We start from the raw sequence: 26,136 nt of genomic DNA, 5'->3' as shown, positions 1-26,136 counted from the left end.
TTTGCACAGTCTGTCTGGTTATCTTTGTGATAACCTCAACCTGATTCAAATGACCAACAGTGCTATATTAACTAAATGACAAATGTTTAATTCATATTCTTGGGAAAGCGAGCATCCAGGCTGCAGAAAGCATTAATCCGGTTCAGATCAGCTGTAGCAAGTTGTTTCTACACACTTCGAATCAAACACACATCAGAATCGAGGAGAGAATGGAAAACGTCATGGAAAAAATGACGTCAGGTTTAATTAGCCGGCGGGGAAGACTCGTCCGTGACTGTGGGCGGGGCTCACAGAGCCGGCTCGTGCTGAAAGCGTGTCATTTCTTAAGTTAAAATAAATCACGAAGCGGAACAAGTTATTTTACACCTAACCGCTTTCAGGAACATCTTTATAAATTATGTTAATACAAGCAAACGCTGGGCAGAGAGTGCGCATAGCGTGATTGACATCTGGTCTCAGCCAATGAGGATCCTCCTGCATGTCAGCGGCCGTCCTCCTGACGCGCGTCACATGTCTCAAGCGACGCGCGGCCGTGGGAGGGATTTCTCTGCAGATTGGAGGAGCTAGATAGACTGCAGAGTGAGTCCGAGGGAGACCGAGAGAGTGAGGGGGATCTCTGAGGCACCGTTCGGAGAGCATTGTGAGGGTAATTTCACCATTTCTCACATGCATGTTTGTGTTACTGGCGCGTTTCAAATGCACCGTTTTATTTCGGTTCCTCTCCGCTGACTGTCTACATTCACCGCGCTGTCCGTTAGCTTGCGTTATTATCAGCTAGCCAAATTGGCTAGGCAACTCCTGCTAGTTGGTAGCAGGCAGAGAAAGGAGCAAGAAGGTAACCAGGCTGCTGTGCGTTTTTAACCCACACCTGCCTTTTGTCACTGCAAGGGGAGGGGTGTGTGGAAAATCAATGGGGTTTTAATGTACCGCACCATGTTGAGATGCAGGGATGATGTGTAGTGCACGCTGGAAAGTTGCTTTTTACGTATGAAGCTTGCGAAATGTTTTCGACCGCACGCTTCGCGTTTCTACATATACGATGACGCGACACTGCTTATGTTTTATAAATACTACTAATACAATAACACGATTTTATTATGAAATAATGATATAAAAAAATAACAAATGTGCTTTGGATATTTAACATCCTTTACGATATATATAAAAAATGAGGTTAAACATTTTATGTGTTTTTTGACACGTTATCCTAGACAGCGTGACCCTAATGCTATTTTAAACGCCGTCAATGTTTTTTTTGAAAGCCGCCAAATAAAAGGCTCGCGCTGTGACCGTTTACAGATCCGTTGACTGTCGTTCGTGGGGTCCCTGCGATAAGAGCATTATAACTCAGGTGAAACTACTGTTTTTTTATTTTAATTTCTGACACGAAGCGACAGTTGATTGTTTTACATTGCGTTTCTTGACGGTTCGCTCTAGCGAAATGCGGCCAAACGAGCTAACGTTAACTTGTTTCAGCTAAGCGACGGTCTCTATCAGTTTGACGGTCGGTGACTTGTGACTTTAGCCGGGTATTTTTAGGGTTTTACACGAAGACTACTGTTTTGAATTGCGACGGAGACCGTTTCAGTTTTGAGAAAGGTAACATATGCTGGTCTTGTGTCATAATCAAGACCAAACCAGTAACGTTACACTCCTTTTTGACAGGATGACTTGAGATGAGACCGCTAGCAGGCTAAAGCCAAATGTATGTGAAGACGCTTCAGCTGTCAACTTGCTTTTGGACCCGTTAACCTCATCTGCTCGTCATTTATCGCATTTCGATGCGTCTTTGACAACAACCGTTTAAGACAGCGTTCAAAAAGCTTAAAATGTCACTCTGGTCATCGTTTAACGTTACTCCCCAAATATTGCTCAAAACCCGCGTGCCTTTCTATTAACTTTCATTGTATGGGGAAACTGGCTGACTGCACTCCGTAAGGTGTGTGACAACATTAGTGATTTTCTTGCGGTTTGGGTGAACTGTCCCTTTAAGCTTGGAGCGTTCGTGTCAACAGTTGTAGTATACAGTCCTAATTCCTCCTGTCGTGTGACTCGGGATGAGGACTGGAACAAGCGCTGTGCGACACGTCAAATTTGCCTTCATCGTATTTGAAGGAGCAGATGTGCAAAACACAATACTGCCAACCTAATCGGCGGACTTTTGTCTACTGTCTGCCTAATGTGTTGAAACTGAATAGGACACCTAGAATTTCTAGATAGACCCCGGTGTGGTTTAAATAGCGTGTGGGGTCTGTTACTCTTTGGCGTACATCATTCGCTGCCATGTTGCTGCTTTTGCTCAAGCTTTTATAGCTCCTGATAAATACCTCGCTGTATATGACAACAGTGTTGAATTTGACCTTGAGTCTATAGTTGTATATACAGTTGTATATTCCGATTTCTCTAACTTGATTCGTAAGGATGTATTTGTAAGTGATCTTCACAAAATGCATTAGGCGTACATTGACCTTTTTTGGTGTAGATCAATACCCAAGGGGTTTGAGTTCTAAAATGTGTTTGTAAGGAACGTGTGATGTCATTCCTGAGAAAAAAATTCTCCAAGACAAATATGGAGTACCCTAAATACTGTCAGTTTTGAACAAAATCGTAATCATTGCAATTTCTGAGCGTCAACCTGTCTCTGTTAAAAGATAGCTTGGCCTAGTTATAGATTTAATAGCTTGTTTTGACCAAGATACTAAAATGCAATAAAATATTCAGTTTCTAGTGCATTATAGTAGAATTGCTATTAGGTCACAGTGGGAAGAAGCCTGCATTCAAATGACAGTTACAGTTAGTCTTGTCATGTTTATATTTTAATATATATTAATAGTGTTATTTTAGCATCTTTTAGATGCTGCTATTGTTATTAAATATTTAGTGTAGAATTAGCCCCCTCCCATTTAGATTTTTTATTTTAAGTTTAGTAGTTTTCTTATTCAATTGTTGATTATTCCCCTTGAAATTGTGATTATTAATTACGATTATCACAATTTATATTGAATGATGTTTATACCATCGTTTGATGCTAGTGCATTAGTTCTGGACCAGAATATACGATTATTCAAATATTTATTCAGTGGGTTGGCTTTCGATTTTCAATTTTTTTGTGAATTTTTTTTAACACCTGTCATCTCCCATGAAATGGTTCTCATTCGCCCTTGAATATGAGTCGCCCACGAGTGAACGTCACGATTCTGTTCATCTGGAAGAGGAGACAAAAATGGCCGAATACCTCAGCTGTGTGGGAGCACTTTAAATTGAATGAGGTCAAGACAAAGGCAGTGTACCTAACATGCGATTTGAAACTGGCCACAACAGCTGGACCTGTGTGCACGAGGAATTTTGATGCGTGTGTGAATGAGTGTTGGTAGAGTGTGCGAGAGAGTTTGATAGTCTGTGGGCAAGAGTTTGACAGTGTGTGCGATAGATAGCTTGATAGTGTGTGAAAGCTTTGATAGTCTGTGAGAGGTAGTATAGTGGTGAATAAGAGAGAGTTTGATAGTGCGTGTGAAAGCTATGATGGTGTATGTGAAAGCCCTTAAAGTAATGTTTGATAGTGTGTGCGCAAATAAAGTTTGAATGATGTCTTGAATGGCATTTCATAGATTTGAAACTGGCCTCACAAAGTTTGAAAAATCATCTGAGGTCTGTAAGTAGTATGCCTATAGTCTATTACTGGTGTCAAAAAAAGAACTGCTTTTATCCGGCTTGTTTATCAATAATTTTTCAAATGATAAAAACTTGCACTTTATTTGCTTTGAAAATACTTGCTAATACGGCAGTCTTAAAAAAAGTACAGTAACCCGGCCTAATAATAATTTGTCTATTAAAAGTATTGCTCATAACAGACCTGTGTGTTTTGTATCACTAGTGCAGTGTCCGTTGTCGGAGCATATAAGCCCTGCCCGCACTGTTCTGTCATTTATTAAAAGTTAATTCATTCTGAATGTGTCGCGTGTCCATATTGCACCAAAATGTGACGCTGCACTCCCTTGGGTCCTCAGCAACACACCCGCCATGCGTCAAGTCGATTGGATGAACACTTCTTGACAAAAATTCAAACGGACAGACAAACACGATTCTTGCCTTTCTTACACCGTAAGACATACCATCTTACACATACCAAAGCCTTGAAACTCGAAAAACGGTATTCGGACCAGCCTTTTTATTTTTATAGTATTAAGCCTCAAATGTCAACTAAACATCGGATCGATTTCTTCTTTAAATTCGACCTATAAAAAGAAAAATATGAATGGTATTATGTTATACTAAAAAAAAAAAAAAAAAACTTAAGATAAATGATAAATTGCTAAATTGAACGATTAAGTAATCATGGCATCCATAATTGTAATCGCGATTAGATTAATTGTGCAGCCCAAGTAAATGTGAATGTTTTCCATGCTGACTGGAATGGAAAGATGGTAACTTAGCCCCTCTCTCTAGTATTGTTTATGTAAGAGGCCACTGCTTTGGTGTCACATTAATCTGAGGTGACATTCAACCCCTCATAAGCTATTATAAACAGCTAAAAATAGAGTGCTGTGCTATTAAGTAGTACATTTGTATAATGTTGCAATTTAATTACTCTAGCATCATGGTTTATGCCTTAATCAGACATCAATGACAGAGATAAAAGTCATCTTAGGGGTAAATCAGCTTTCGGTTTGCAATATAAATTAGGGCTGTAAATAAGAACAGTGTACACTGTTATTTTCTCCAACCTCTGATGACTGGGGTAAATTACCACCTTTAAGCGGATGAAGGATTGCTGTTCAGGCTCTGTTCTCATTAAAATTTGATTTGCAATCAGATTTATTATTTGTTTTGATGCAGTCAATTTGATGCTCTAAACAGTTAGTGAAATCCCATTTCCCCACAAAGGAATGTGTAAGTGGTACTGTGTGACTGCTGCTTACAGGTGCTGTCTTTTAAAAAGTGTGCATCTAAATATGAAATGGATTGTGTTTGGACAGAAACAGAAGCTTTAGTCATGTCAGTTATGGACAAATCCATTCACCAAGTGATGTTCAATGAGTTAAGCAAATGTAAATTCTGAAGCCTCATCAAGCCCATTATCCCATCACTTTAATGGTTTGAGTCATCCCTGATTTACTGTGGAGTGTCAGACATGGAGGCAGGGGTCGGAGCAAATGGCTGGCTTGTGTGCTGTGAATGGCAACCATAACAATCAACTTAAAGGCTCCTGTTTTTGAAAATCACTTCTTTAGATATGCTGCCTTAGGTCCTGGTGAGAACATAAAAAGCACTGAGCTTTTAAGTATGTAGCTGTTTGCATGTAATATTTTTCCCTACTGTGTGCTCATCTAAGAAAACAGAATTAGGACCCTATGAAATCTTATTTTTTCAGAAGTTCTGTTTTCAGTGAAATTTTTTATAAATTCACTTTTAAAGGTTTTTAATAATAAAAACGGATGTATATTCTATAGAATTTATTTAACTAAAGTGAATTTATTAAATGTTAACACTTATAATATCCTACGAAATGGTAATATTTTCTGTAATTTAAATTTCCATGTTTAAATAGAAGGTGAGGTTTAATATTCACAAGAGGTTGCGTCTGGAACTGAATACTAAATAGATATTTATTTTGTTTTAAAATAGTTCTTTTATAGTATGAATATGGTAGCATGAATTGAAATTAGAACGTACTATATTCGTCATGATGTAATTGTCATGTGACCTACCAGCATCAATTGCGTTGCTTCACTGAAAATCACAAATCCTCTCCAGAAAATAAATTTTTTATGACTGGATTCTGTGATTTGTATTAGTGTTTTTGTATCACAGAAATCAAAGGGTCCTAGGAATATAAGGTGTTTTATATTTAATGGGCTTTTTTGATTTTGGAGGTGTCATTTAGCTTCTTCTTGTGGAGTTGTGCTTTGTGTGGTTGAGTGGGCAGCAAGCCGGTCGGCTGCTGTGAGTTGGCTGGATCAGTGTCTGAGGGTATAGTAGATGTGCCCAGTTGGTGGTGTGAAGTGTCCTTAAGTGCACTGAGCCATGTAGCATGAGGAAGGTGGGGTGTCTCTGCATTGTACCTTCCACATAGAAATGGCCTGACCCATTTCAGCAACAGCCAGCGAGGGGGATGGGGAGTGGGCTGTCTGATACTGCTAAAAATACCCCATTACCTACAGCTCCACTGCAGAGGGATCCCTGGAATCTCTGTCCTTGACTAGCATGAAGTTGGCTTGTACAGTATAGGGTCTCCAATTGCCAACCAAGACCGAAAGGGTTTTCCTTGAGGTTTTCTTGCAGCTGCATTCTACTGCTTTCATATGCATTGAATTCTGTCATAGAGGAGTTCTCAGACCTCATGTGAACTTGCCTATTTATTCACAGGGGCATATATAAGTGTAGTTTTAGGGAGGATAGAATGGTGGCAAAATGTATGGCATTACACCGTACTATAAATGCCGGTTTCTTTGTCAAAAAGACCATATAATTACATATGATTACACAGGCACTGGTCTAAAACTGACCTATAGTTTGTGTGGCAAGGGTTAGCATTACAATTGCTCAACCATATTGCAGTAACCGTTAGTTTAAAGATCCAATCACATTGATTTTCCACTGTTGTGTTGTGATGTGACCTGCTCTGCATCCTGAAACTGTCACTGCACAGAAAAGACACGTCCCTCATCGTGGTCGAGCAGTCGCTCCTAGGTGATAACTGGAAGAAAAAGAGCTTGAATGTGCAGGACAGAGGTTATCTTGCTTGTAACCTGCATGATGAAATGCATACCATGGTTGCTTGAGATGACAGTCATTTCAGGAAGTTCTGTTAAACCATCGTTGTTTTTCAGACACATTTTAGGACCAGTTGTTACTTCAAAAAGGAAGAGCACAGTTAGCTGTTGCAGTGTCAAGCTGTTGGGCGTTTCCCTTTTCACTTCCAGTTTTTAAAAAAGATAAAACCTAGTTTGTTGACTATGACGTGCTTGAGACTATTTGCCAATGCTAATTATGTATTTTATGGTACTTATCTTTGGTTGTGCAGGAAATGTTCATAAAAAGTCCAGAGTTCCTGCACCTGGAGAGTAGTTTTAACTGAAGATTTGTCTGCAATGTTTATGACATTGGCTGTGGGAGAAGTTGATTGCCCAGCTGGTAGCCTGTTACGGAGCAGCATGCTGTTTCACGCTCTGCATGTGCTGCCGCTAGTAAATCAGTCTTGCAGGGCTACTACACTTTTTACTTCTGCTTGTAGAGAGAAAGAGTTCTTAACAACACCTTCTCATCCTCACAGTTAGAATTTTCACAAACTCATGCTTTTGACCTCTTGTCCTTCTTAAACCTGTTTAGATCATCCCTACTGCTGATATTTCTTTATTATAATTTGATGATTATATAATATAATATTACATAATATAATTAAATCTTGCTGATAAAGGCAAGGACAGTGGAAGTACTGTCAGCCCTACTAGCTATTGAAATGATCCCAGAGAAGCTGTCCATTGGGGTCAAATGAAGTCTGATAGTATGTTATTTGGTTTGAGGGCATGGTATAGAAATAGATTTTTCTCTTCTGTTTGTGTACATGAAAATATGGAACATCATAGATTAACATTGTCCAAGCAGTCCAAGGTCTCATTGGGCGTATTTACATTGCCACACAAGTGTAATAATTGAATTAGTATATTTGTTCGATACTTTAATCTGAAAGGAATTGAACTGCATTCATTATATATTTGGTCCGTTTATACATTCTGATGACTGAGAAAAATAAATAAGTGCCTGATAAACCTGAATTAATCTTACTTTTTATATGTTGGTGCTTAATTTATTAATGATAATCATTTCGTAAGTTAAATCTATATATTAATAATAAATGTACTTTTTTTTTTTTCAGTTTTATTCTCTTCCATAAGTTTCCAGTTCCAAAGCATTTTCATGTTTCTTGAAAAAGCCTTGTATAAGTTTGGGAAAAAAAGCTTTTTTGTCTCACATAGTTAAGATGGCAGGTCAGTTCCCACGCTACTACTTAAAAAAAAAAAAAAAAAAAAAAAAAAACGCACACATAGTTCTGCCTGTAAAAGTGGGTAGCATGTCACCTTGAAACTCAGCCAGTGAGTATGTTCTTATTATTTCCAGGCCAGATGGAGAGATTTCTAAACCTAAGGTGTCTGTTAATGTTTTGTTTTGAAATTAATATGCTTATCTGCTTATCTATGCATTTGGGTTTTGCATGTATTACTATTATTAGTAAATCATTCCTTTCTTTTTTTTGTAGGTCTCCTTGGGCTGATTGTGTGAGGTTTCATTCACAATGAAAGCAACGCCACAGGCTGAGAACAATGGCTTCTGAATTATCCCAGTCCTGCCACCTGCAGTCGGGCATCCTCCTCCTCCTCTGAAGGACGTCAGTTGTTTATGGGAACTACTTGCATTGGTCTCCTGCGGATTTAGCTCTCCTTTTGGGACGCCATTTTTCCACCCTTGCTGAGACGTGGTGTAGCCAGGAAACATGGCTAACAACGCATACAGCGGGGTGAAGAACTCTGTGGCCGAGCCCAATCACGATGGAGAGTTCGGCTGCTCGCTTCAAGATCTGCGCTCTCTCATGGAACTGCGAGGGGCTGAAGCATTACACAAAATCCAGGAATCTTATGGGGACGTAAATGGACTTTGCAGCAGACTGAAAACATCGCCTGTAGATGGTACATAATCATTATTTTGCACTTACTTTGCTTTAGAGAAATGGAAATGCAGTTCCTGGAGGTAAAGAGGTGGAAGCACCTACTCTTTGGATGGTTTTAATCAGCGTTGTTGCATCTCACTCTAAACATATAGCTGTTAGCCATAGCAAGCAGATTAGTTACACCTGAATGGTTTGCTGCATTTTACTGCATCTGCAGTCTTTTGAGAGCATTGCTGCTGCTGTCCCATTGCTTTGACTCTGGCAACACATAGACAGTGTGCTGACATTTTAGACTATGTCTGATTGAGACAAAGATCTGTTTTCCTCATTGAAGGGTAGCTTCTGCATTTTCAGTGTTTGACCATTGAAATGAAAGCCCTTAATGTCAAACACAAATGGGTTTACTATCCCATTTTACAGTCTGTGGTACTGCAGTTACTGCAGGGATATTACAGCTTTTATTATAGCTTTTTTAGACACTTTCTCTTTGTCCATATTTTTGTACTCATTCTTTATTTGCCCATCGCTTTAATTGTCTCTACTGCGACTAACATATGTATAGATTTACTGAAGTATAACAACATAACAGCTGCTGTTAGGATGCACTCGATTAACTTAGAATTGATAACATTTACCAATAAGAATATATCAGCAATATAACAGCATGTAAGCATTGAAGAGCACATGCAATCTGTCTGAGCACCTGACACTACACATCACACCATACATTTATGACTGCATTTAATATAAAATCCTTCCAGTCTTGGACCGCTTGGCTCATGAATTTGTTCCTCCCAGTTAAAAGTCCAAAGTGGCTTTATTGACATGGATTTTCTTTGTGGCCACATTGCACATCAAACAAAATCAATTGTCAATTATTGTCATTATGGATTTTTTTTGTTGTTTGGTTATTTGTTGCAGCCCTGTTTATCCCTTTTTGCTCTCCTATTGTTTCGCTTTTTCTTTCTCTCTTTCATCAGAAGGGGTGTGCGAGCAAGTATATAGTATTTAAGGATAAGATACAGAAAAGTGCAGAGTCAGTGTGCAGCCCACAGCTGCAGCTCCAGTGGTTTATTACCTCTCTGTAGACATTAGGTTTAATCGCTGGCCTGACCTTGATTGAACTCTTGGGGGAAGGGATTTTCAGTTTGATCCCAGATTAAAACGGCACCATGTCCATAGCAATACTCTACATGCTCTTTGAGATGCAATTCTCTCGTGCGTGAGCACGCAAGGCCCAAAAACCAATATTTCATTGTTTCATCTGGGTGCTTTTGGCCAGTCTTTCCATGAGAATACTCCGGTTATATATTTAGCATGCAGGCTTGAACAGCAGTAATGCGTTTTTGGTATTGAAAGTCAAAATGTAGCACACATTCCTGATGGGAGAGCTCCTAAGGGACATGTCCTCTCCAGTGTTAGTGTCTTGACCTTAATTAATTCTGCTTTTACATTGAAGAAAATGGGTGCTTGCTAGGATGTTCTGGTTGGTAATCTTTCCAAATTTGTGATTTTTCTGGTAGATATGGCTCAGGTTCCTCTTTCAGTGTAAATCTATGTACTGTTATGGCCCATTTTACTGTCCAATCAAATTGCTTAAAGTGGAAGTAAAGTAGTCAGTTAAGTTATCATTTGTTGCTCCTAGGTCTTAAACTGCATTAACTGTATCTGACACTTGGCATTAGGAATAATATATTTGGCACTGCACCAGAATCAATCTTAATAATGAGGTAATTCAACATGTCTGATATGTATGGCATGTTTGGATTTTCATATGTATTGTCACCTGCCCTTCCTGCCCTCAGGGTCTGACTTTTATTAGCAGGTGATGAAATATTGAGTGATTGAAACCAAAGCTTACTGTACTCTGTGCAATCCAGAGCTATACCTTTGTCATGGTGTCAGTGGAAACCATAGCATCAGTGGAAATGTATATTTCGATTTGACAGCTCAAAAAATGCGGTCAAACTGATAGCATAGATATGACCCCTAAAAATGTGTGCTTTGTTTTCTGAATAGACTGTATGGAACATTGCCCATGCTGTGCCTGAGCTTTATATAATATGTGAATTGTGCATTAGTCATAAAATAATAGTCTGAGAATTTCCTCCCTAGATATTCTATTGTGGCCACACCGATAGAGGTCCCTGTCGCTTAGCCATTCTCGCTACATGGCTAACTAAGATCGGAGCCCCACAGCAATCTGATAGTTTAGCTCTGCCCTGTTCCCTCTGCTTCACAATAGCACACTGGCAAGCAGCCCTGCTGTTATGACACATTTTACAGCTTAATCAGATCACTCAGCTTTGCCATAGGAAATTAAGCAGTCATTCAAGATTACAAGAGCTTTGACAATTGAAAAGGGATTTCTAATTAGTAAGTAGGCCATTTCTCGATCAGCCCACCACTGATCTTTCTACTCTTTTGAATTGAACTAGTTACTTTTTACTGCTTCCCTCTTTCGGCTTCACTTTAGAATTGTGACCTTCTTTCCAAATTATTCGGGTGAATCTGTTGTTTATTTATATTTATACTATTGTTTGATGCAACTGCATGCCGTATTTTTATATGAAGAAGCGGGTTGGCTGCTTCAGTCCGATCCGCGATTTCTTCCGAGGGGAGGGGTGTGTGATATGGATTTTTTTTTATTGTAGATCAGAAAAATGTCTCCCCGATCTGCTTTTGAAGAAATATCGTTGTATTATGCTGCAGCGCACATTCTATCAGCTGCAGTTCTGGTGCCAGGGAATGAATATACTGTGACAGCCGACACGTCCAGTAACATAGACATAGGTAATTAAAGTCCAGTACCACTGCTCCCACAGAGTACACAATCGGGCACCAACTCCCAGGGGGGCACCATCCCAGCTGCTTAAAAAAAATATATATATCTTTCGTTTTATATGTATATTAACGAATACGTAAACATAATTATAAAAAATGTTTCACGGCGAAGACCGTAGACAGGCGATGCACACTCCATTCCCACATCCACGCTCGTGCTTGCTCTCACCTCATGTTTGCGGTTGTCTGCAAATGATCATAACTGATGGATAACTTTATCAGGGAAAAGACAACAGTAGACCGGCACCGAGATAAGGAAAAGGAAATAAGACCAAGATGAGGCCTGTGCATCACTTTTTTTTTTTATAATCCTGTTAAACTTTTTTTGGATTTTGATAACATTAAGTTAATAGCGTGTTTTCACGCTGCATCTTTTTTTATATATTCTATTACAGTTTCAGTGTTCCGTTTTATTAATTTAACTCAAATATCCACTTAATCTTTCATTTTTGTCCACCTTTTTGCGAATATTATTATTATTATTTTTTAGAATTACTAGCCTCTATAATTTCTTCAACAAAAACATATGGACTTCACAACACTTACGAAAACTAATCCTTGTTTTTATTCAAGTAAAATTTTCTTTTGTGTCACTTCTGAATGCTTGAGACTATAAAATTAAGAGAAATTCTGAGAAAACTATTAGTAAAATAAAAGCCATAGGCAACTGTCTAGCTACAATTGTAATTTGTAAATAATAAAATTTAATTACAATTTAGTTATTTACACTTACGTTTTATTAAAGGTCTATTTTGACCCCTATAGTAGGTGTTTTTTTTGTTGTTTTTTTTTTTTACTTAATTTCGGGTGGAAGTCTTACTTAACTGTTGTTGTGGACTATATATCTGAGAAGTATTTGTTCTCCATTTGAGTGAGATGTTTTCAGGTGGCTAATTGACCAAAGTGCTTCCATTTTTATTATTAGTATTAGTTCAAGGATAAAATAAATATTAGATTGATATCAGAATCGGCAACTAGCCAAAGCGGCGACATCAGTATCAAAAGTGATAAAGTGGTATCAAGACATCCCTAAGTATAACATAAGTGAACTTATAATGAATAATTGCCACTTTGAAAGATTATGTAATTGTGGCATCCGTAATTGTAATCGTGATTAGAAGTTATATTAAATGTACAGCCCTAGTCGATACGAGGGACTTCTACTGCAAATTTAAAGGCGAGTGCTCAAGATTTTATTTAACTCGTGGGATTTTTAAGTGAAAGAGCTACTAAAATATATATGACCCAGCCTCTCATGTACCCTGAGGACAAACATAGTTGGGGGCGTTAAGAGTATTAAGTTAAAATTTGCTAAATGATTATGAAATAATTTTCTCAATGGCGATTGTGGCGTCCGATCTAAAGGCACAGAAATGATCAACTTCATCTTTAAGTGTGGCTACACTTGTGAGATATCCTTCAGTCTTAAGCACTTACTACAGGTAATAATGAATGAGATCTTTGTAAAAAATTCAATATTGCAACTAAAATTTATCCAGCATACTAAATAACGAGCTCAGTGGAACAATGTGTTAAGGAGCTAACAAATTATCAGCGATGTTTTTCATACGTTGTTGCCTGTATATTGAATTGATTGAGCATATTTATTATTTGGTGTTTTCTCTTTCCTTGTCTAGCTTGTTAAATATTTCTTTCATGGCTTAATGCATTGACGATAAGTAAAACATTTTATTTTCCATAGAGGCCTGTGTTTTTGTTGCTTTCTAGGTCTCAGGTGAAAGTAGAAACGGTCGTCAGATGATTTGGTCTCCTTTGGGAAACTACAAAAACCTTGGAGTCTTTGCAGCAACTATTGCTAGCAGGAGTTTTAGGTTCACAACCTAAAACACATTAGCACTTCCAGCAATCACGATGGCACTTCTGCTCTCAGTGAAGTAGCATGCAAATGAATAATTAGCTATCTAAATACCTGTTTTTTGCAGGTCAAGCCCCCCTCCCCCCTTCTGTTGAGTTTAATCTTCCTCTCAGGGATGTTTCTGAATAGCTCTGTGCATGATTTGGACTAAGAATGAAATGGAGATGTATATTGCAGAATAAATGCATTTTTGACAGAGGCATACGACTTGACTCATCTGCTCCTTAGCCCGCTCTCCAGGCGGGGACACTGAATGTAATCCTCAGCCTCAATTCCCATACTACACAAGCCTAGATTTAGTGCACTGGCGTTGGAGCAGCAAGTTTCGTTTTCAGCAGTTCTCAGCTGTGCTTCAATCAAGAAGCAGCTCATTTACATCAATGCGTTTGGAACATGCTTTTATCCAAAAAACTACTTGAATTGCATTAAAGGTGTACATTTTAATAGTTTATGCATTCCCGGGTATTGAAGCCATGACACTGGAGTTGTTAGTACTCTGCTGTTTGAGGTACAGGAATGCTCTTATCTCTCAAATGAATTCATGCAAATCTCGCAGACAGTGTACTGTAGTTGTCCAGACATAAAGCTATTTTTTTGTGTGTTCAGTCAAATGCCATGTTAATCCAGTAGCAGAAATGTGCTTTTGTAGACTGAGTGCTAGTATGCAGTGAAACCTTCAGCTCAATGGAAGAGGGCAAGAGTTGAGCAGCTCAATGGCTTTGCTGAGTAATGTGGAGGATGTTGTCATGACAATAGGCTCTGCTGACCAAGCTGCTCTCTGGTCTGGCAGGCAAGCCATCCTGTTCAGTCATACACGCACTCGTTCTGATGCCCAGACACTAGATGCATAAGCACACATTGTATTCATGCATGCTTTTCATCCACATGGCTCATTCACCGCATCTAGCCACCTTTTATTTTTTGTCTCTTAACATGAGTGTGAGTGGACTGAATGCACACACCATGATGACTTTGATTACTTGGTTTGAATATAGAGAGTTATTCAAATGGGCAAACCAGAGAACCGCTGTTAAACCAGTGCATTTGAATGATTCCTGAGAATCTAACAGTTTTGGAATTCCCTTTTTGGCCCAGATTAAGTTTTCACACCCAGGACATTTTCATGATCTTGTCAAAATCCCACACGCTTTACTGCCGTAGTGCCAGTATTAATGGATTAGCTGTGCTAGTAGCTCATAATCAATTCAATACAAAACAGTGTAAGCCCTTTTGTAATTGTAATTATTTTATGAACCAAGATTTTAGCCTGGACATGGACAGACATGGCTAAAATTGTTACTAGCTCTGTCAGACACTTGTAGACACATGACTGTTATATAAAAAATAGTTCAGTGCTGTTCAAAACTTTGGGGTTAGTAAGATTTGACAATTATATTTTTTTTAAGCAAGGAATATCTAAATTGATTCAACAAATTAATGTAAATGTTAAAATTTTCTAGAGCATATAAATGCTGTTCTTTTGGTCTGTCTTTATCAGAGCATCCTGAAAAAAAAATGTTAATAACCATTTTCAACATTGGTTTAAGAAATGTTACTTTGAGTAATGGCTGCTGAAAATGGCTTTGCCATTACATTAATTACATTTTACAGTATATTGAAATGGTAAACATGTTTCAAATTATTATACTTTTCACAGTATTAATGGTTTTATTGTATTTCTGATCAAATAAATGCAGCCTTGGGGAGTAAGTGACTTCCTTTTATTAAAAAAAAAAAGTTTGAAAATCTTACCCCAAATGTTTGAACGATAATGTAAATGTAAATAATATAATAATAAATGAACTAATTTCTAAAGAGGGTCAACAATTCTCTGTTCGATTTGACCAACTTTGTAAAATGTTTACCTAAACAAAATTACTTTATTTCTTTTTATTTATTTGTAGAGTTAAATCTTTAATTTTAATCATATTGCTTCTGTGACCCATTGATCTTATTCAGAAAGTCTTTATCTTTAAAAACTACTGTTGCTGGCCCACAGGTCCTTTCTTCCTCATTAATTCTGGCTCTCATAGAAACCCATTAAGCATTGTATGCTGCTATGTAAGAAGTATTTACTTGAAAATATTAATGTTTTTTTTTTCTTACTCTTTTCTTCCAGGATTAAGTGGGCAGCCCTCAGATATTGAAAAAAGAAATGTAGCATTTGGACAGAACTTTATACCTCCGAAAAAGCCAAAAACCTTTCTTCAGTTAGTATGGGAAGCATTACAAGACGTAACATTGATCATTTTGGAAGTGGCAGCAATAGTTTCTTTAGGCCTTTCTTTTTATAAACCTCCGGATTCTGAAAATAAAGGTAAGTAACCTATTTATTTACTTCTGCCTTATAGATCATCATCTCAATTTCAGGTTGTTCTGAGCTGAGTTTTTGTTTGTGTGTGTGTGTGTGTGCAGATTGTGGGAAGGCAGCGGGTGGAACAGAGGATGAAGGAGAAGCTGAGGCCGGATGGATAGAAGGAGCAGCTATCCTTCTATCTGTTGTTTGTGTGGTGCTTGTGACGGCCTTTAATGACTGGAGCAAAGAGAAGCAGTTCCGTGGCTTACAGAGCCGCATTGAACAAGAGCAGAAGTTTACGGTGGTTCGGGGAGGGCAAGTCATTCCGATCCCTGTGGCTGAGATTGTCGTCGGGGACGTTGCACAAATTAAATACGGTAAGCCAACATAAAAAAAAAAAAATTCACTGATGTTTCATTTGCTTTTTAGAGGGAAATACAAAAAAATGAGTGTATATAGTGTTTAAAAAAAAAAAAAAACTACCTGTCTGACATTTCACTGGCGTTGATTGATTTACCTTTTCCTGTATAGAAATAAATTCAAAAGCTGCTGACAGTAATGTAAATTATTTTAATGGGATACATTCTTCATCAGGTGACCTCCTGCCTGCTGATGGTGTTCTCATCCAGGGGAACGACCTCAAAATAGATGAGAGCTCTTTAACTGGAGAGTCTGACCATGTGAAGAAATCGCTAGAGAAGGATCCTATGCTGCTGTCAGGTGGGACATAAAGAGACCGCAACCCTTCACTAGCAGAACAAACCAAAACACATTTGATTCACATTTGGCAGCACAACCCTGTAACATTTCAGCATTTTCTATGTATCCTGTCTTAACTTTACCCAAAAGTTCAGCCAAACCAAATAAATGTCCATCTTGGGAGTTCAGATGTTTGCTATGTAGGACCTGCTACCTCTCAGCGAGGCTATTGCACATCTTCAGCTAATCCTATTTTATGAAAGCCAGTTGATCCTCTGATAGAATGACATTGCTGTGTGCCATCCCAGAGGAGATGAGGGGGGATTTAAGTGGGCCCTCCTCCAGCAGAGCCTGTGTTAGCATACTGAGTCTAACCCAGCAAAAACTTCTTCCTGACTCCCTTCTCAAGCTTAAACAATTATTGAGGGCTATATTTGCAGTTTTTTTCTGAAGGCCAGGAAGAAAATGGCAATTCATTTCTGATTTTACCTTTTGGCTGGTGCTCAAAGAGCCCAATAATGTCATCTGATTTGAAGACCCGCCTGTTTTGAGTCTTCATCCTGTTCCAAGAGTCCCTCATTCAAAGGGATTATATCAAATGTATATAATTTTAAGAATCATTCTAAAGTTATAGAATAACGGAGTCTACACTACAACTTTAACAATAATAACAGAATAACAACTGTTGGAATTAATTTCAAAATAATTGTATCCAGCTGATGAATGACGAAAAACACTGACAGCCAATCAGAATCCATTCTGCTTTGAAGCACTCAAACATTTAAAGTGGCAGATGGCTTAACTGCAGCACATGTTTATAATAAACGGCTTTATTGCGCTTTGGTGTGGACCAGGGTCAGAAATGAACTGTTAATATTTAGGGTCAATATTTGCATAGGAATTGATTTTCAGGGACATTTTATGTCAAATATTTAAAGTCATCTTTACACCCATTTTTTAAGAGCAAGTTTGGTAAACCTGTTCTGTGTGGAGGGGAAAACTGGACAACTAGTTATTTGTCAAACTTAGCTCTGTGTGAATGTTTTAGATCCAGTGGTGAATGTATTGGCACCAATATGAACGGCATGTGACCCTTATTCACATATCCACTTCCTCTGTGCAGGTACTCATGTCATGGAGGGCTCTGGAAAAATGCTCGTCACTGCTGTTGGAGTCAATTCCCAAACTGGAATCATCTTCACGTTATTGGGGGCAGGAGAAGATGATGAGGATGAGGAGGAGAAGGAGAAGGAGAAGAAAGAGAAAAAGAAAGAGAAGAAAAGTAAGATGTCTGTATTGTTTGGTGTCTTTTTAGTCTGCCTCAGAAACTAAAATAGATCAACCGGTGCCCTTTTCAGTCTCTTCGATCTACTGTGGCTGCAAAAAGATGAATAGAATAGACTGCATATGTGTGTTCCAGCTTTCATGAAAGTGTGCTTTATGTCAAACTCAGAAAATAGATTTTTTAATTTAGCAGTATTTTTCAGTCTGGTAAAAAAAAATGTGTGAAGCAATGACTCAGAAAAGTGTAATGATTTCTTGTGCGCTCTATTAACTAACTGCCATTTAATGCATCTCTGCAGCCCATGGCTCACGTGTTGGGTCTCCAAATGAGTGCCTGCAGATACATGAATATTTCATAACATGCAGAGGTTGGGCCCCAAGTTGCTGTTCAGTGCACCTCATTGCATTTTGCGCATTTGTGGTCTAGCCACGGCAGTGGATTTGAAAACCTCATGAGGTTGTGGCACACATCTGGTCGTAAATATTCAAGGGCCTTTTCTCATTCCACTAAATCAAAGAGAAGATTTGCATAATTGGAAATATGTTTAAATGTGTGCTGCAGAACCGTCGCTTACATAATGGTGAATAATGAATAAATTAGTGAGTGTTTGTTATGTGGCTTCTCTTTCTCTCTCTTTCTACAGATAAAAAGCAGGATGGCTCTGTGGAGAACAGAAAGAAAGGTGAGTAACCCTGTTGACTTAATGACATAATGAACACCATACTGGCTTAAAAGGACACCCTCTTACATGCTGCAGCCTGCATTAAAAACATCGCCTTAACCCATTAGTGCTATTAGATCTTCATTAAAGCTTATCCACACTAGTGTGAAGTGTTGAGAAGATAGCCTGTTTTTTTTTTTTAAGTCTGATTATTACTCTACTATTCAAAAGTTTGTCAGGTTTGAAAGAAATGTATAATTTTAGTCCGCTATGATTAATCAAAGACTATAGAATACCAGACATGTCACTTGTATGGTTTTGAATGGGGAAAATGCAGTGCTCAATATGGCCCCTCAATCGCAGGAAGCCCCGCCTTCTGAATGAAAGAGCCAATCGCTAATCGGTAGAGTCAGCCCGTCACTGCAGCAGCCGTTTGAAGTCCCGAGTGCTATAGAAACAGTCAACGCTCTGAGATGTGTTCTCAGGACTGCACATGCACACTGGCTGATCTAGCCTAAGAAACAAGCTTTTTATAATGCTATTTGAAACCATTGTTGTCAGATTTCTTTGGTGATTTCAAAAAAAAACATATAATTGTAAGCTTAGTAAACAGAGAATTTTGGAGTGTTGGAGAATTTGATGTTTCCCCTTTTAAAGAGATAGGAGCTGCACTTGGATGCTTGAGAGAGATGTTTCAAAGATTATTATGATTATTATTCGAAAATGATTATTTTGATCAAAAGTGACACAGAGGACATGTTACCAAAGTTTTTGATTCAAATCATTGCGATTCTTTTAAACTTTTTACTCAAAGAATCTTGAAAAAAAAATTACATTTCCCCACAAAATGATTAAACATGTATTACAATGATTTCTGAAGGATCATGTTCCGCTGAAGACTGGACCATCGGAAAATGTAGCTTTGCCAACACAATGAATTATATTTTCTCTCTTCAAACCTTTTATCATCTATTCTAAAATCACCTACCCAAACAGGAAAAGACTACTATTACAGCTCTGTGAGTAGAGCGCAGCTATACGACATCTCACGCCGGCCCCTTACCCCCTGCTAATTCAAACGCAGTTGAATTACCTCACATCACACACCGGTTAAATCCTGCACACAGGCTGACTGCGTCATGCTACAGCAGCGATAGACGGAGATGCACTGCTGTGTGCTTGTCTGTATGATTGCATGCATGCTGAGATCTTTGTTTGTGTGATGTCTTCTCACTGGTAGACTGTACTTTCAGCACGTAGAGTGCTGGCCTTGAGATAAGAAGTATGTGCATGTCTTTTATAGCCAATGCTGATGAGTGATGGACTGGACATCGGAGTGTGGTGATGAAGTATTATGTCTCCTAGGATACTTGGTCACATGGGTTTGCATGTAGCTTCAAAATGTGAGGATGATCATGAGCTGTGTGTTCTCGGACTGTAATAAAATTATCATGCATTTATAATCACTATTATAATTTAATTTATCTGGTCACTTAATTATATTTGTCACGTGGGGGAGCCACAATTTAATTAGAAAAGGCTTCCTGTAGTCCGGGTGTGGAGAAAGTCAGTCACCAGCACAGAGCAGCAGATAATATACTCTGATTCTTGTGATAACTGCATAGTCCAGGGATGCAAACTCTTCATGGGTGAAAAAGGTGACAATATGCTCTGCTTCTATGTTCTGATATCCAGGTATACCCCCTAATTAAAACACATTTTTTAAAGACTTAGATTTTCAACACTTTATTATTATTATTTTTTTTAAGTTGTGTAGTAAAATTCACTTTAAAGATTCAAATTACATTGAAGATGACATGGAAAACAAAGACTTGTAAGATGAAAATGACATGAGAGCCATTATAGCCAATAGATGGCAGCAGAGGATCGCTCAGTTGCCATTACCACTCCTTTAAGTTTTTTTTTTTTTTTTCTTGTCTTGTTTTGGATTTATTACAAAGTCTCATGTCATTTAAAAAAAAAAAAATCATAAACAGATTTGCCCAGACCTCAACAGCCTAGAAGGGTTAAATTCTTAACTAGTTAACTTCAGATTAATACAATTTGTTATGGTACAATAAATAATAATTGTATTTAATTTAAAAACTACTTTTTTTTTTTTCAAACATTGCCTTAAGTTTTCTTTTAAGCGTACAAGGTACTTAACACACTTTTTGCTGCAGTAGTTTTGTTACTTTTTTATGTTAGTTCATCCCTGACATTCACAATTTTCATTCTTTCTATTTGTAGCTAAAGCCCAGGATGGTGCAGCAATGGAGATGCAGCCTCTAAACAGTGAAGAAGTGGCTGAGGGTGAGGAGAAGAGAAAAGCCAACTTGTCCAAGAAAGAGAAATCGGTTTTGCAAGGGAAACTGACCAAATTAGCGGTCCAAATTGGAAAAGCAGGTAAGCGTGGTTGCTTTGAGATCATTTATTATGCTAGTGTCCTCTTAGCACTTTAGGGGGAAGATGCATTTATTAAATTTATTAACACTTTTCTGGTGAAACTGGCTAAATATATTGATAAATCTTTCCTGCATTAAACAGATTATTGTCCAAATCAAATGCTCTCTAGAATGAGAAAATCCCTCCGCAGTTACCTTCTGCAACTGACTCTGTAGGTTCATTACTGTGGCATAAAGAACTCTTTTAGCAATTTTAAAAAGGATGTCTTGCCAAACTTCTGGTTTCAAATAGGAAGTATGTCAATAAAGGACAGAAAACTGCATTTGTCAAGCGACTTTGTGAAACTAACAGTCAATTTCACAGTTCTAATGGCTTTTGCTGAAAACTCTGTGTGCAGCATGGGCTTTAAAAGTTTAAGCCCAAAGTAGAATTCAGCTGTCTGCGTTCCACTGCCTCGGAAAGTGAAGTATACCTAGGCCTTTAATGTATGTGTTCCTGCGCAGGTCTAGTGATGTCAGCCATCACAGTGATCATCTTGGTGGTGCTGTTTGTGGTGGACACTTTCTGGATCCAGGGACTTCCTTGGGAAAAAGAGTGCACTCCCATTTATGTCCAGTTCTTTGTCAAGTTCTTTATCATTGGTGTGACTGTGCTGGTGGTGGCTGTCCCAGAGGGTCTTCCGCTGGCTGTAACCATCTCGCTGGCTTACTCTGTCAAAGTATGACCCTGCATCTTCTGTTTAAATATCCATGCCCTGTACCGACCATCTTGTGACAAGGCCCTTTGTCTATGCTTTTGTTAGACAATGTACAGTACATGTTGATCTAATAATCATACGAATTGCCATATCTTTTTGCATCTATTAACTTCACCTTGTTGCTTTTATAGTGATGTAATTGGGGTTTAGTGGACTGTTTATTATTGATTGGTCTATCACCCCCCCCACCCCATTCCATACGTTTTTTTTTAACTGTTTTACTTTGCTGCTATATTTCAGAAAATGATGAAAGACAATAATTTGGTGAGGCATCTCGATGCCTGTGAAACCATGGGCAATGCCACAGCCATCTGTTCAGACAAGACCGGGACTCTGACTATGAACCGGATGAAAGTTGTTCAGGTTTTTATCGCTGATAAGCACTACAAGAAAGTCCCTGAGCCTGATGTCATTCCTGCCAGCACCATAGACCTGCTCATACTGGGCATCAGTGTCAACTGTGCTTACACCACCAAAATCATGGTGAGTCCTTAGGCAAGCATAATTCTTTTTTTTTTTTTTTTTTTGGAAGTTAATAAATTTCATTAATTTAAAGGAAAACATTACAACCTTTTATTGAGCATTTTTAACTACACACTGACTATTGACCTATCAGTCTGTAATAACTTGAGGTAAATCTCATCAGTGTTGTTCTTTTTAAGAGGTTTTTAATAGGTTACGAATGTTTTTTAAAGCTAAAATAAATATTAAATTGAAAATATTACCTTGGCAGCTAACTGAAATAAGCAGGTTCAAGTTCAAATATTAAATTTACAAATATATATATATATATATATATATATATATATATATATATATATATATATATATATATATATATATATATAAAAATGTATGTAAAAGAAAAAACAAACTTTAAAAATGTCGAAACCACAATCTCAATTCAGAATATTAAGAAATACTATAATGGCATATAAAAAGCACTGATTCTCACAAGCTTCAAGTACTCAGCAAAGTTACAGCTCCTAGTTCATTTGGAGTCAGATATGACTGAAATTAAATAGCAGCAGACCAGTATGCAGCATCTTTTACTACGGTTTATTTGACAGTGGTGCCTAATGGGCTGTATTGTCACAATGGCTGAATAAAATACTGTACAACTCAGTGTTTTAATGCATATATTATTTTTTTATATATATATATATAATTTTTTTTTTTTTCAGTCCCCCGAGAAGGAGGGAGGCCTGAATCGTCAGGTGGGCAACAAAACTGAATGTGCCTTGCTGGGCTTTGCCATGGACTTGAAAAGAGATTATCAAGCAGTCCGCAATGAAATCCCTGAAGAGAAGCTTTACAAAGTCTACACCTTCAACTCTGTTAGGAAATCCATGAGTACGGTGCTAAAGAATGCTGATGGAAGCTACCGGATGTTCAGCAAAGGAGCCTCTGAGATTCTGCTGAAGAAGTATGCCATCCTCAGTCATAAATATTTGGTTATTGTTAATGCCTGACATAAGTTCAGGCCGTAACATCTTATATCATAAGTAAAACACTGCAGTCTTTTCCTTAAATAAGCATGTGAGAGGTTTCTCAGCAAACTTGATTGGCAGATCAAATGCTTCACCTCCCCCTCCAAAGCCCCGAGGCTGTGTTACTGATAGATTTCCCAGGAGAAATTACTTGGATGGCTCAGTTGCTGTGTGCTGTTGGGTATCTACAATATCTTACCTGCTCTCTCCTCCTCACACAGGTGTTATAAAATCCTGACGGTGACGGGCGAGGCAAAGATTTTTCGGCCCAGGGACCGAGATGACATGGTGAAGAGAGTGATTGAACCAATGGCCTCTGAGGGCTTGAGGACCATCTGCCTGGCTTACAGGGACTTCCCTGCCTCCGAAGGTGAACCAGACTGGGATAATGAGAGCGATATCCTGACACGACTCACCTGTGTGTGTATCGTGGGCATTGAAGACCCAGTTAGACCGGAGGTACAAGCCTTAGACATTTGAACAAGTTTAAGATGCTTTTCTTGGTAAACAAACTATTTTCAATAGCAAGAAAGACTCTTGCGTTTGCATGTAATGTCATATAAGCAGCTATCTTGGTCATACTCACTTCTTGTTTCTTGCTCAGGTCCCTGATGCCATTAAAAAGTGCCAGCGTGCTGGAGTCACGGTGCGCATGGTAACCGGGGACAATCTTAACACTGCCCGCGCTATAGCAACTAAATGTGGCATCCTGCAGCCAGGAGATGACTTCCTCTGCATGGAAGGCAAAGAGTTCAACCGCCGGATTCGTAATGAAAAGGGAGAGGTGAGAGGCACAATTTATTAGTAGCAAGACTTACAGAAAATCACAAGCTTATAATTGAATCCCTTTTTTTTTCCAGATTGAACAAGAGAGGATTGACAAAATATGGCCTAAACTCCGGGTGCTGGCGAGATCTTCTCCGACAGACAAGCATACACTAGTCAAAGGTGCTCAGAATTACTCGCTTATGCTGGAGGAACGAGTGTCTGTGTTAAAACTAAATATATATTTCTGTTCTGTAATGTCTTGATGAATGTCTTTTCCTTCAGGTATAATTGACAGCACCGTTTTGGAGCGGAGGCAGGTTGTGGCGGTAACAGGAGACGGTACCAATGATGGCCCTGCCTTAAAAAAGGCTGATGTTGGGTTTGCCATGGTATGTGGGTCTGCCTGAAGTGGCTACGAACAAATGATTTCTCCAAGGATTCTATGTCCTAGATTTACTTTTGAATGGCCTTTTTAATATAGCATTCTTTTATTCTCAGGGCATTGCCGGCACAGACGTGGCTAAAGAAGCCTCCGACATCATTCTCACTGACGACAACTTCAGCAGCATCGTCAAGGCCGTAATGTGGGGGCGGAACGTGTATGACAGCATTTTCAAAATTCCTTCAGTTCCAGCTCACTGTCAATGTGGTGGCTGTGATTGTGGCCTTCACTGGAGCTTGCATCACACAGGTATCACTATAAAACGCTCTCTTCTACCATGAAGCAAAATGACGGAGCTGTTAAGCTAAATAGTGCAGCTTAACAGATGCACCATGGTGGCTGATGGAAGCAGCTGATTGCTACCCATCTTGTGTGAAGTGATTGGAAATTGTTAGTCTGAGGCAGGAAGACTTGCAGGCAGCATGGGGTCTGGGACTGCTGTCCACAGGCAAACCACCAGTCCAAAATGAGCCAGCTCTCCTCTGTTAAATGGATTGATAGTCTGGCTGATTGCACTCGAGGTCCTGTATTATTGCATAATGAATGGGAGGATTACATTTGCGCTTTGCATTGCTGTCAGTAGCTAAGGCTGGATGTGGCCTCAAGCCTCAGGTGTTCTGCTTGTTTCGTGTGTAATTTCCCTGGATATTGCTCATGAGCAGGCCCACTCCGAATCAGACACCACCAGAATTTATCTATTCTGTTTATCATAAATCTCGTCTAATCTGATCATTTTTTTCAGCTCAGGATTCTCATCTTTAAATTCATTATGCAGAATTCTTTCCCCAAAATCAGTTCAGAAAATGCGAAAAGAAAACCTCAGCATTCGAATGAGTACTGAATGCTTCACTAAGTTGAGAGGGTGTTTTTGAATGTTCTGAAGGTGGCAGCAGTGAATGAGGTCAGAACGGTCACCTCCTGTTATCTCTCACTCTCCTAGGACTCTCCTTTGAAAGCTGTACAGATGTTATGGGTAAATCTGATTATGGACACATTTGCCTCTTTGGCCTTGGCCACTGAACCCCCCACTGAATCTCTTCTGCTGAGGAAGCCTTACGGCCGTAATAAACCCCTCATCTCCCGGACAATGATGAAGAACATATTGGGTCATGCAGTCTACCAGCTCACCATCATCTTCACTCTACTTTTTGCTGGTAAAAACTAACACTTGTGATTGAACCAAGTCATGCTCATTATAATAGCAGAAAGCAAATGGAAATTTCAAGTTAAAATAATGTAAATAATAAGTAATTTATAATAAATAGTTTTGTCACCTTGCACCTTTGCTGTAAGATTCAGTCAACTGTGCTCTTTCTGTCCACCTTATTTTTGCTTTGAGAGCGGGTGCAGCCATTTGTAAATGTAATGTCTGGCTTCCCATCTCATCTGCTTCAAGCTATTTTTAGCTGTACAAAACAGCTTGTTTCGGTGCTTGATACTGCAAACTGGTGTTTCGTACTCTATTATTTTTAATATATTGTCTTAATTATAAACGCCAGTTTGTAACCGTTTTACCGTTTACTACACTTGATTATTTTAGTCATCGTTTCAATACAGCAGCTAAAGAACTGGAAGTCTTGAACATTCACGTAAAATGGCTTACTGAAAAATATGGTGGATAGTTACTCCAGCCATATCCTGTATTCTGTAAGAATGCCACAGAAGGCTGTATCTTTCAAGGAAGTCTTATTTCCAGTGCTACAATGTTTTACTTTCTGCTCCTTTCTCAGGTGAAAAGATATTCGACATCGACAGTGGACGTAACGCCCCTCTTCACGCTCCTCCCTCAGAGCACTACACCATTGTCTTCAACACCTTTGTCATGATGCAGCTGTTTAATGAAATCAACGCCCGGAAGATCCACGGAGAACGAAATGTTTTTGAAGGCATTTTCAACAATCTGATCTTTTGTACAATCGTCTTTGGGACTTTTCTTATTCAGGTGTG

The 26,136-nt window shown here is 38.7% G+C and overlaps 1 pseudogene; it reads left to right on the top strand.

Annotated features, from left to right (window-relative positions):
- Positions 1 to 491: 491 nt before the first annotated feature.
- Positions 492 to 26,136, top strand: part of LOC113048065 (plasma membrane calcium-transporting ATPase 1-like) — a 30,459-nt pseudogene continuing 4,814 nt past the window's right edge.

This window comes from Carassius auratus, chromosome 29 (genome assembly GCF_003368295.1).
Source record: "Carassius auratus strain Wakin chromosome 29, ASM336829v1, whole genome shotgun sequence".
NCBI lineage: Eukaryota > Metazoa > Chordata > Actinopteri > Cypriniformes > Cyprinidae > Carassius > Carassius auratus.
This window is presented reverse-complemented; position numbering and strand designations above follow the sequence as displayed.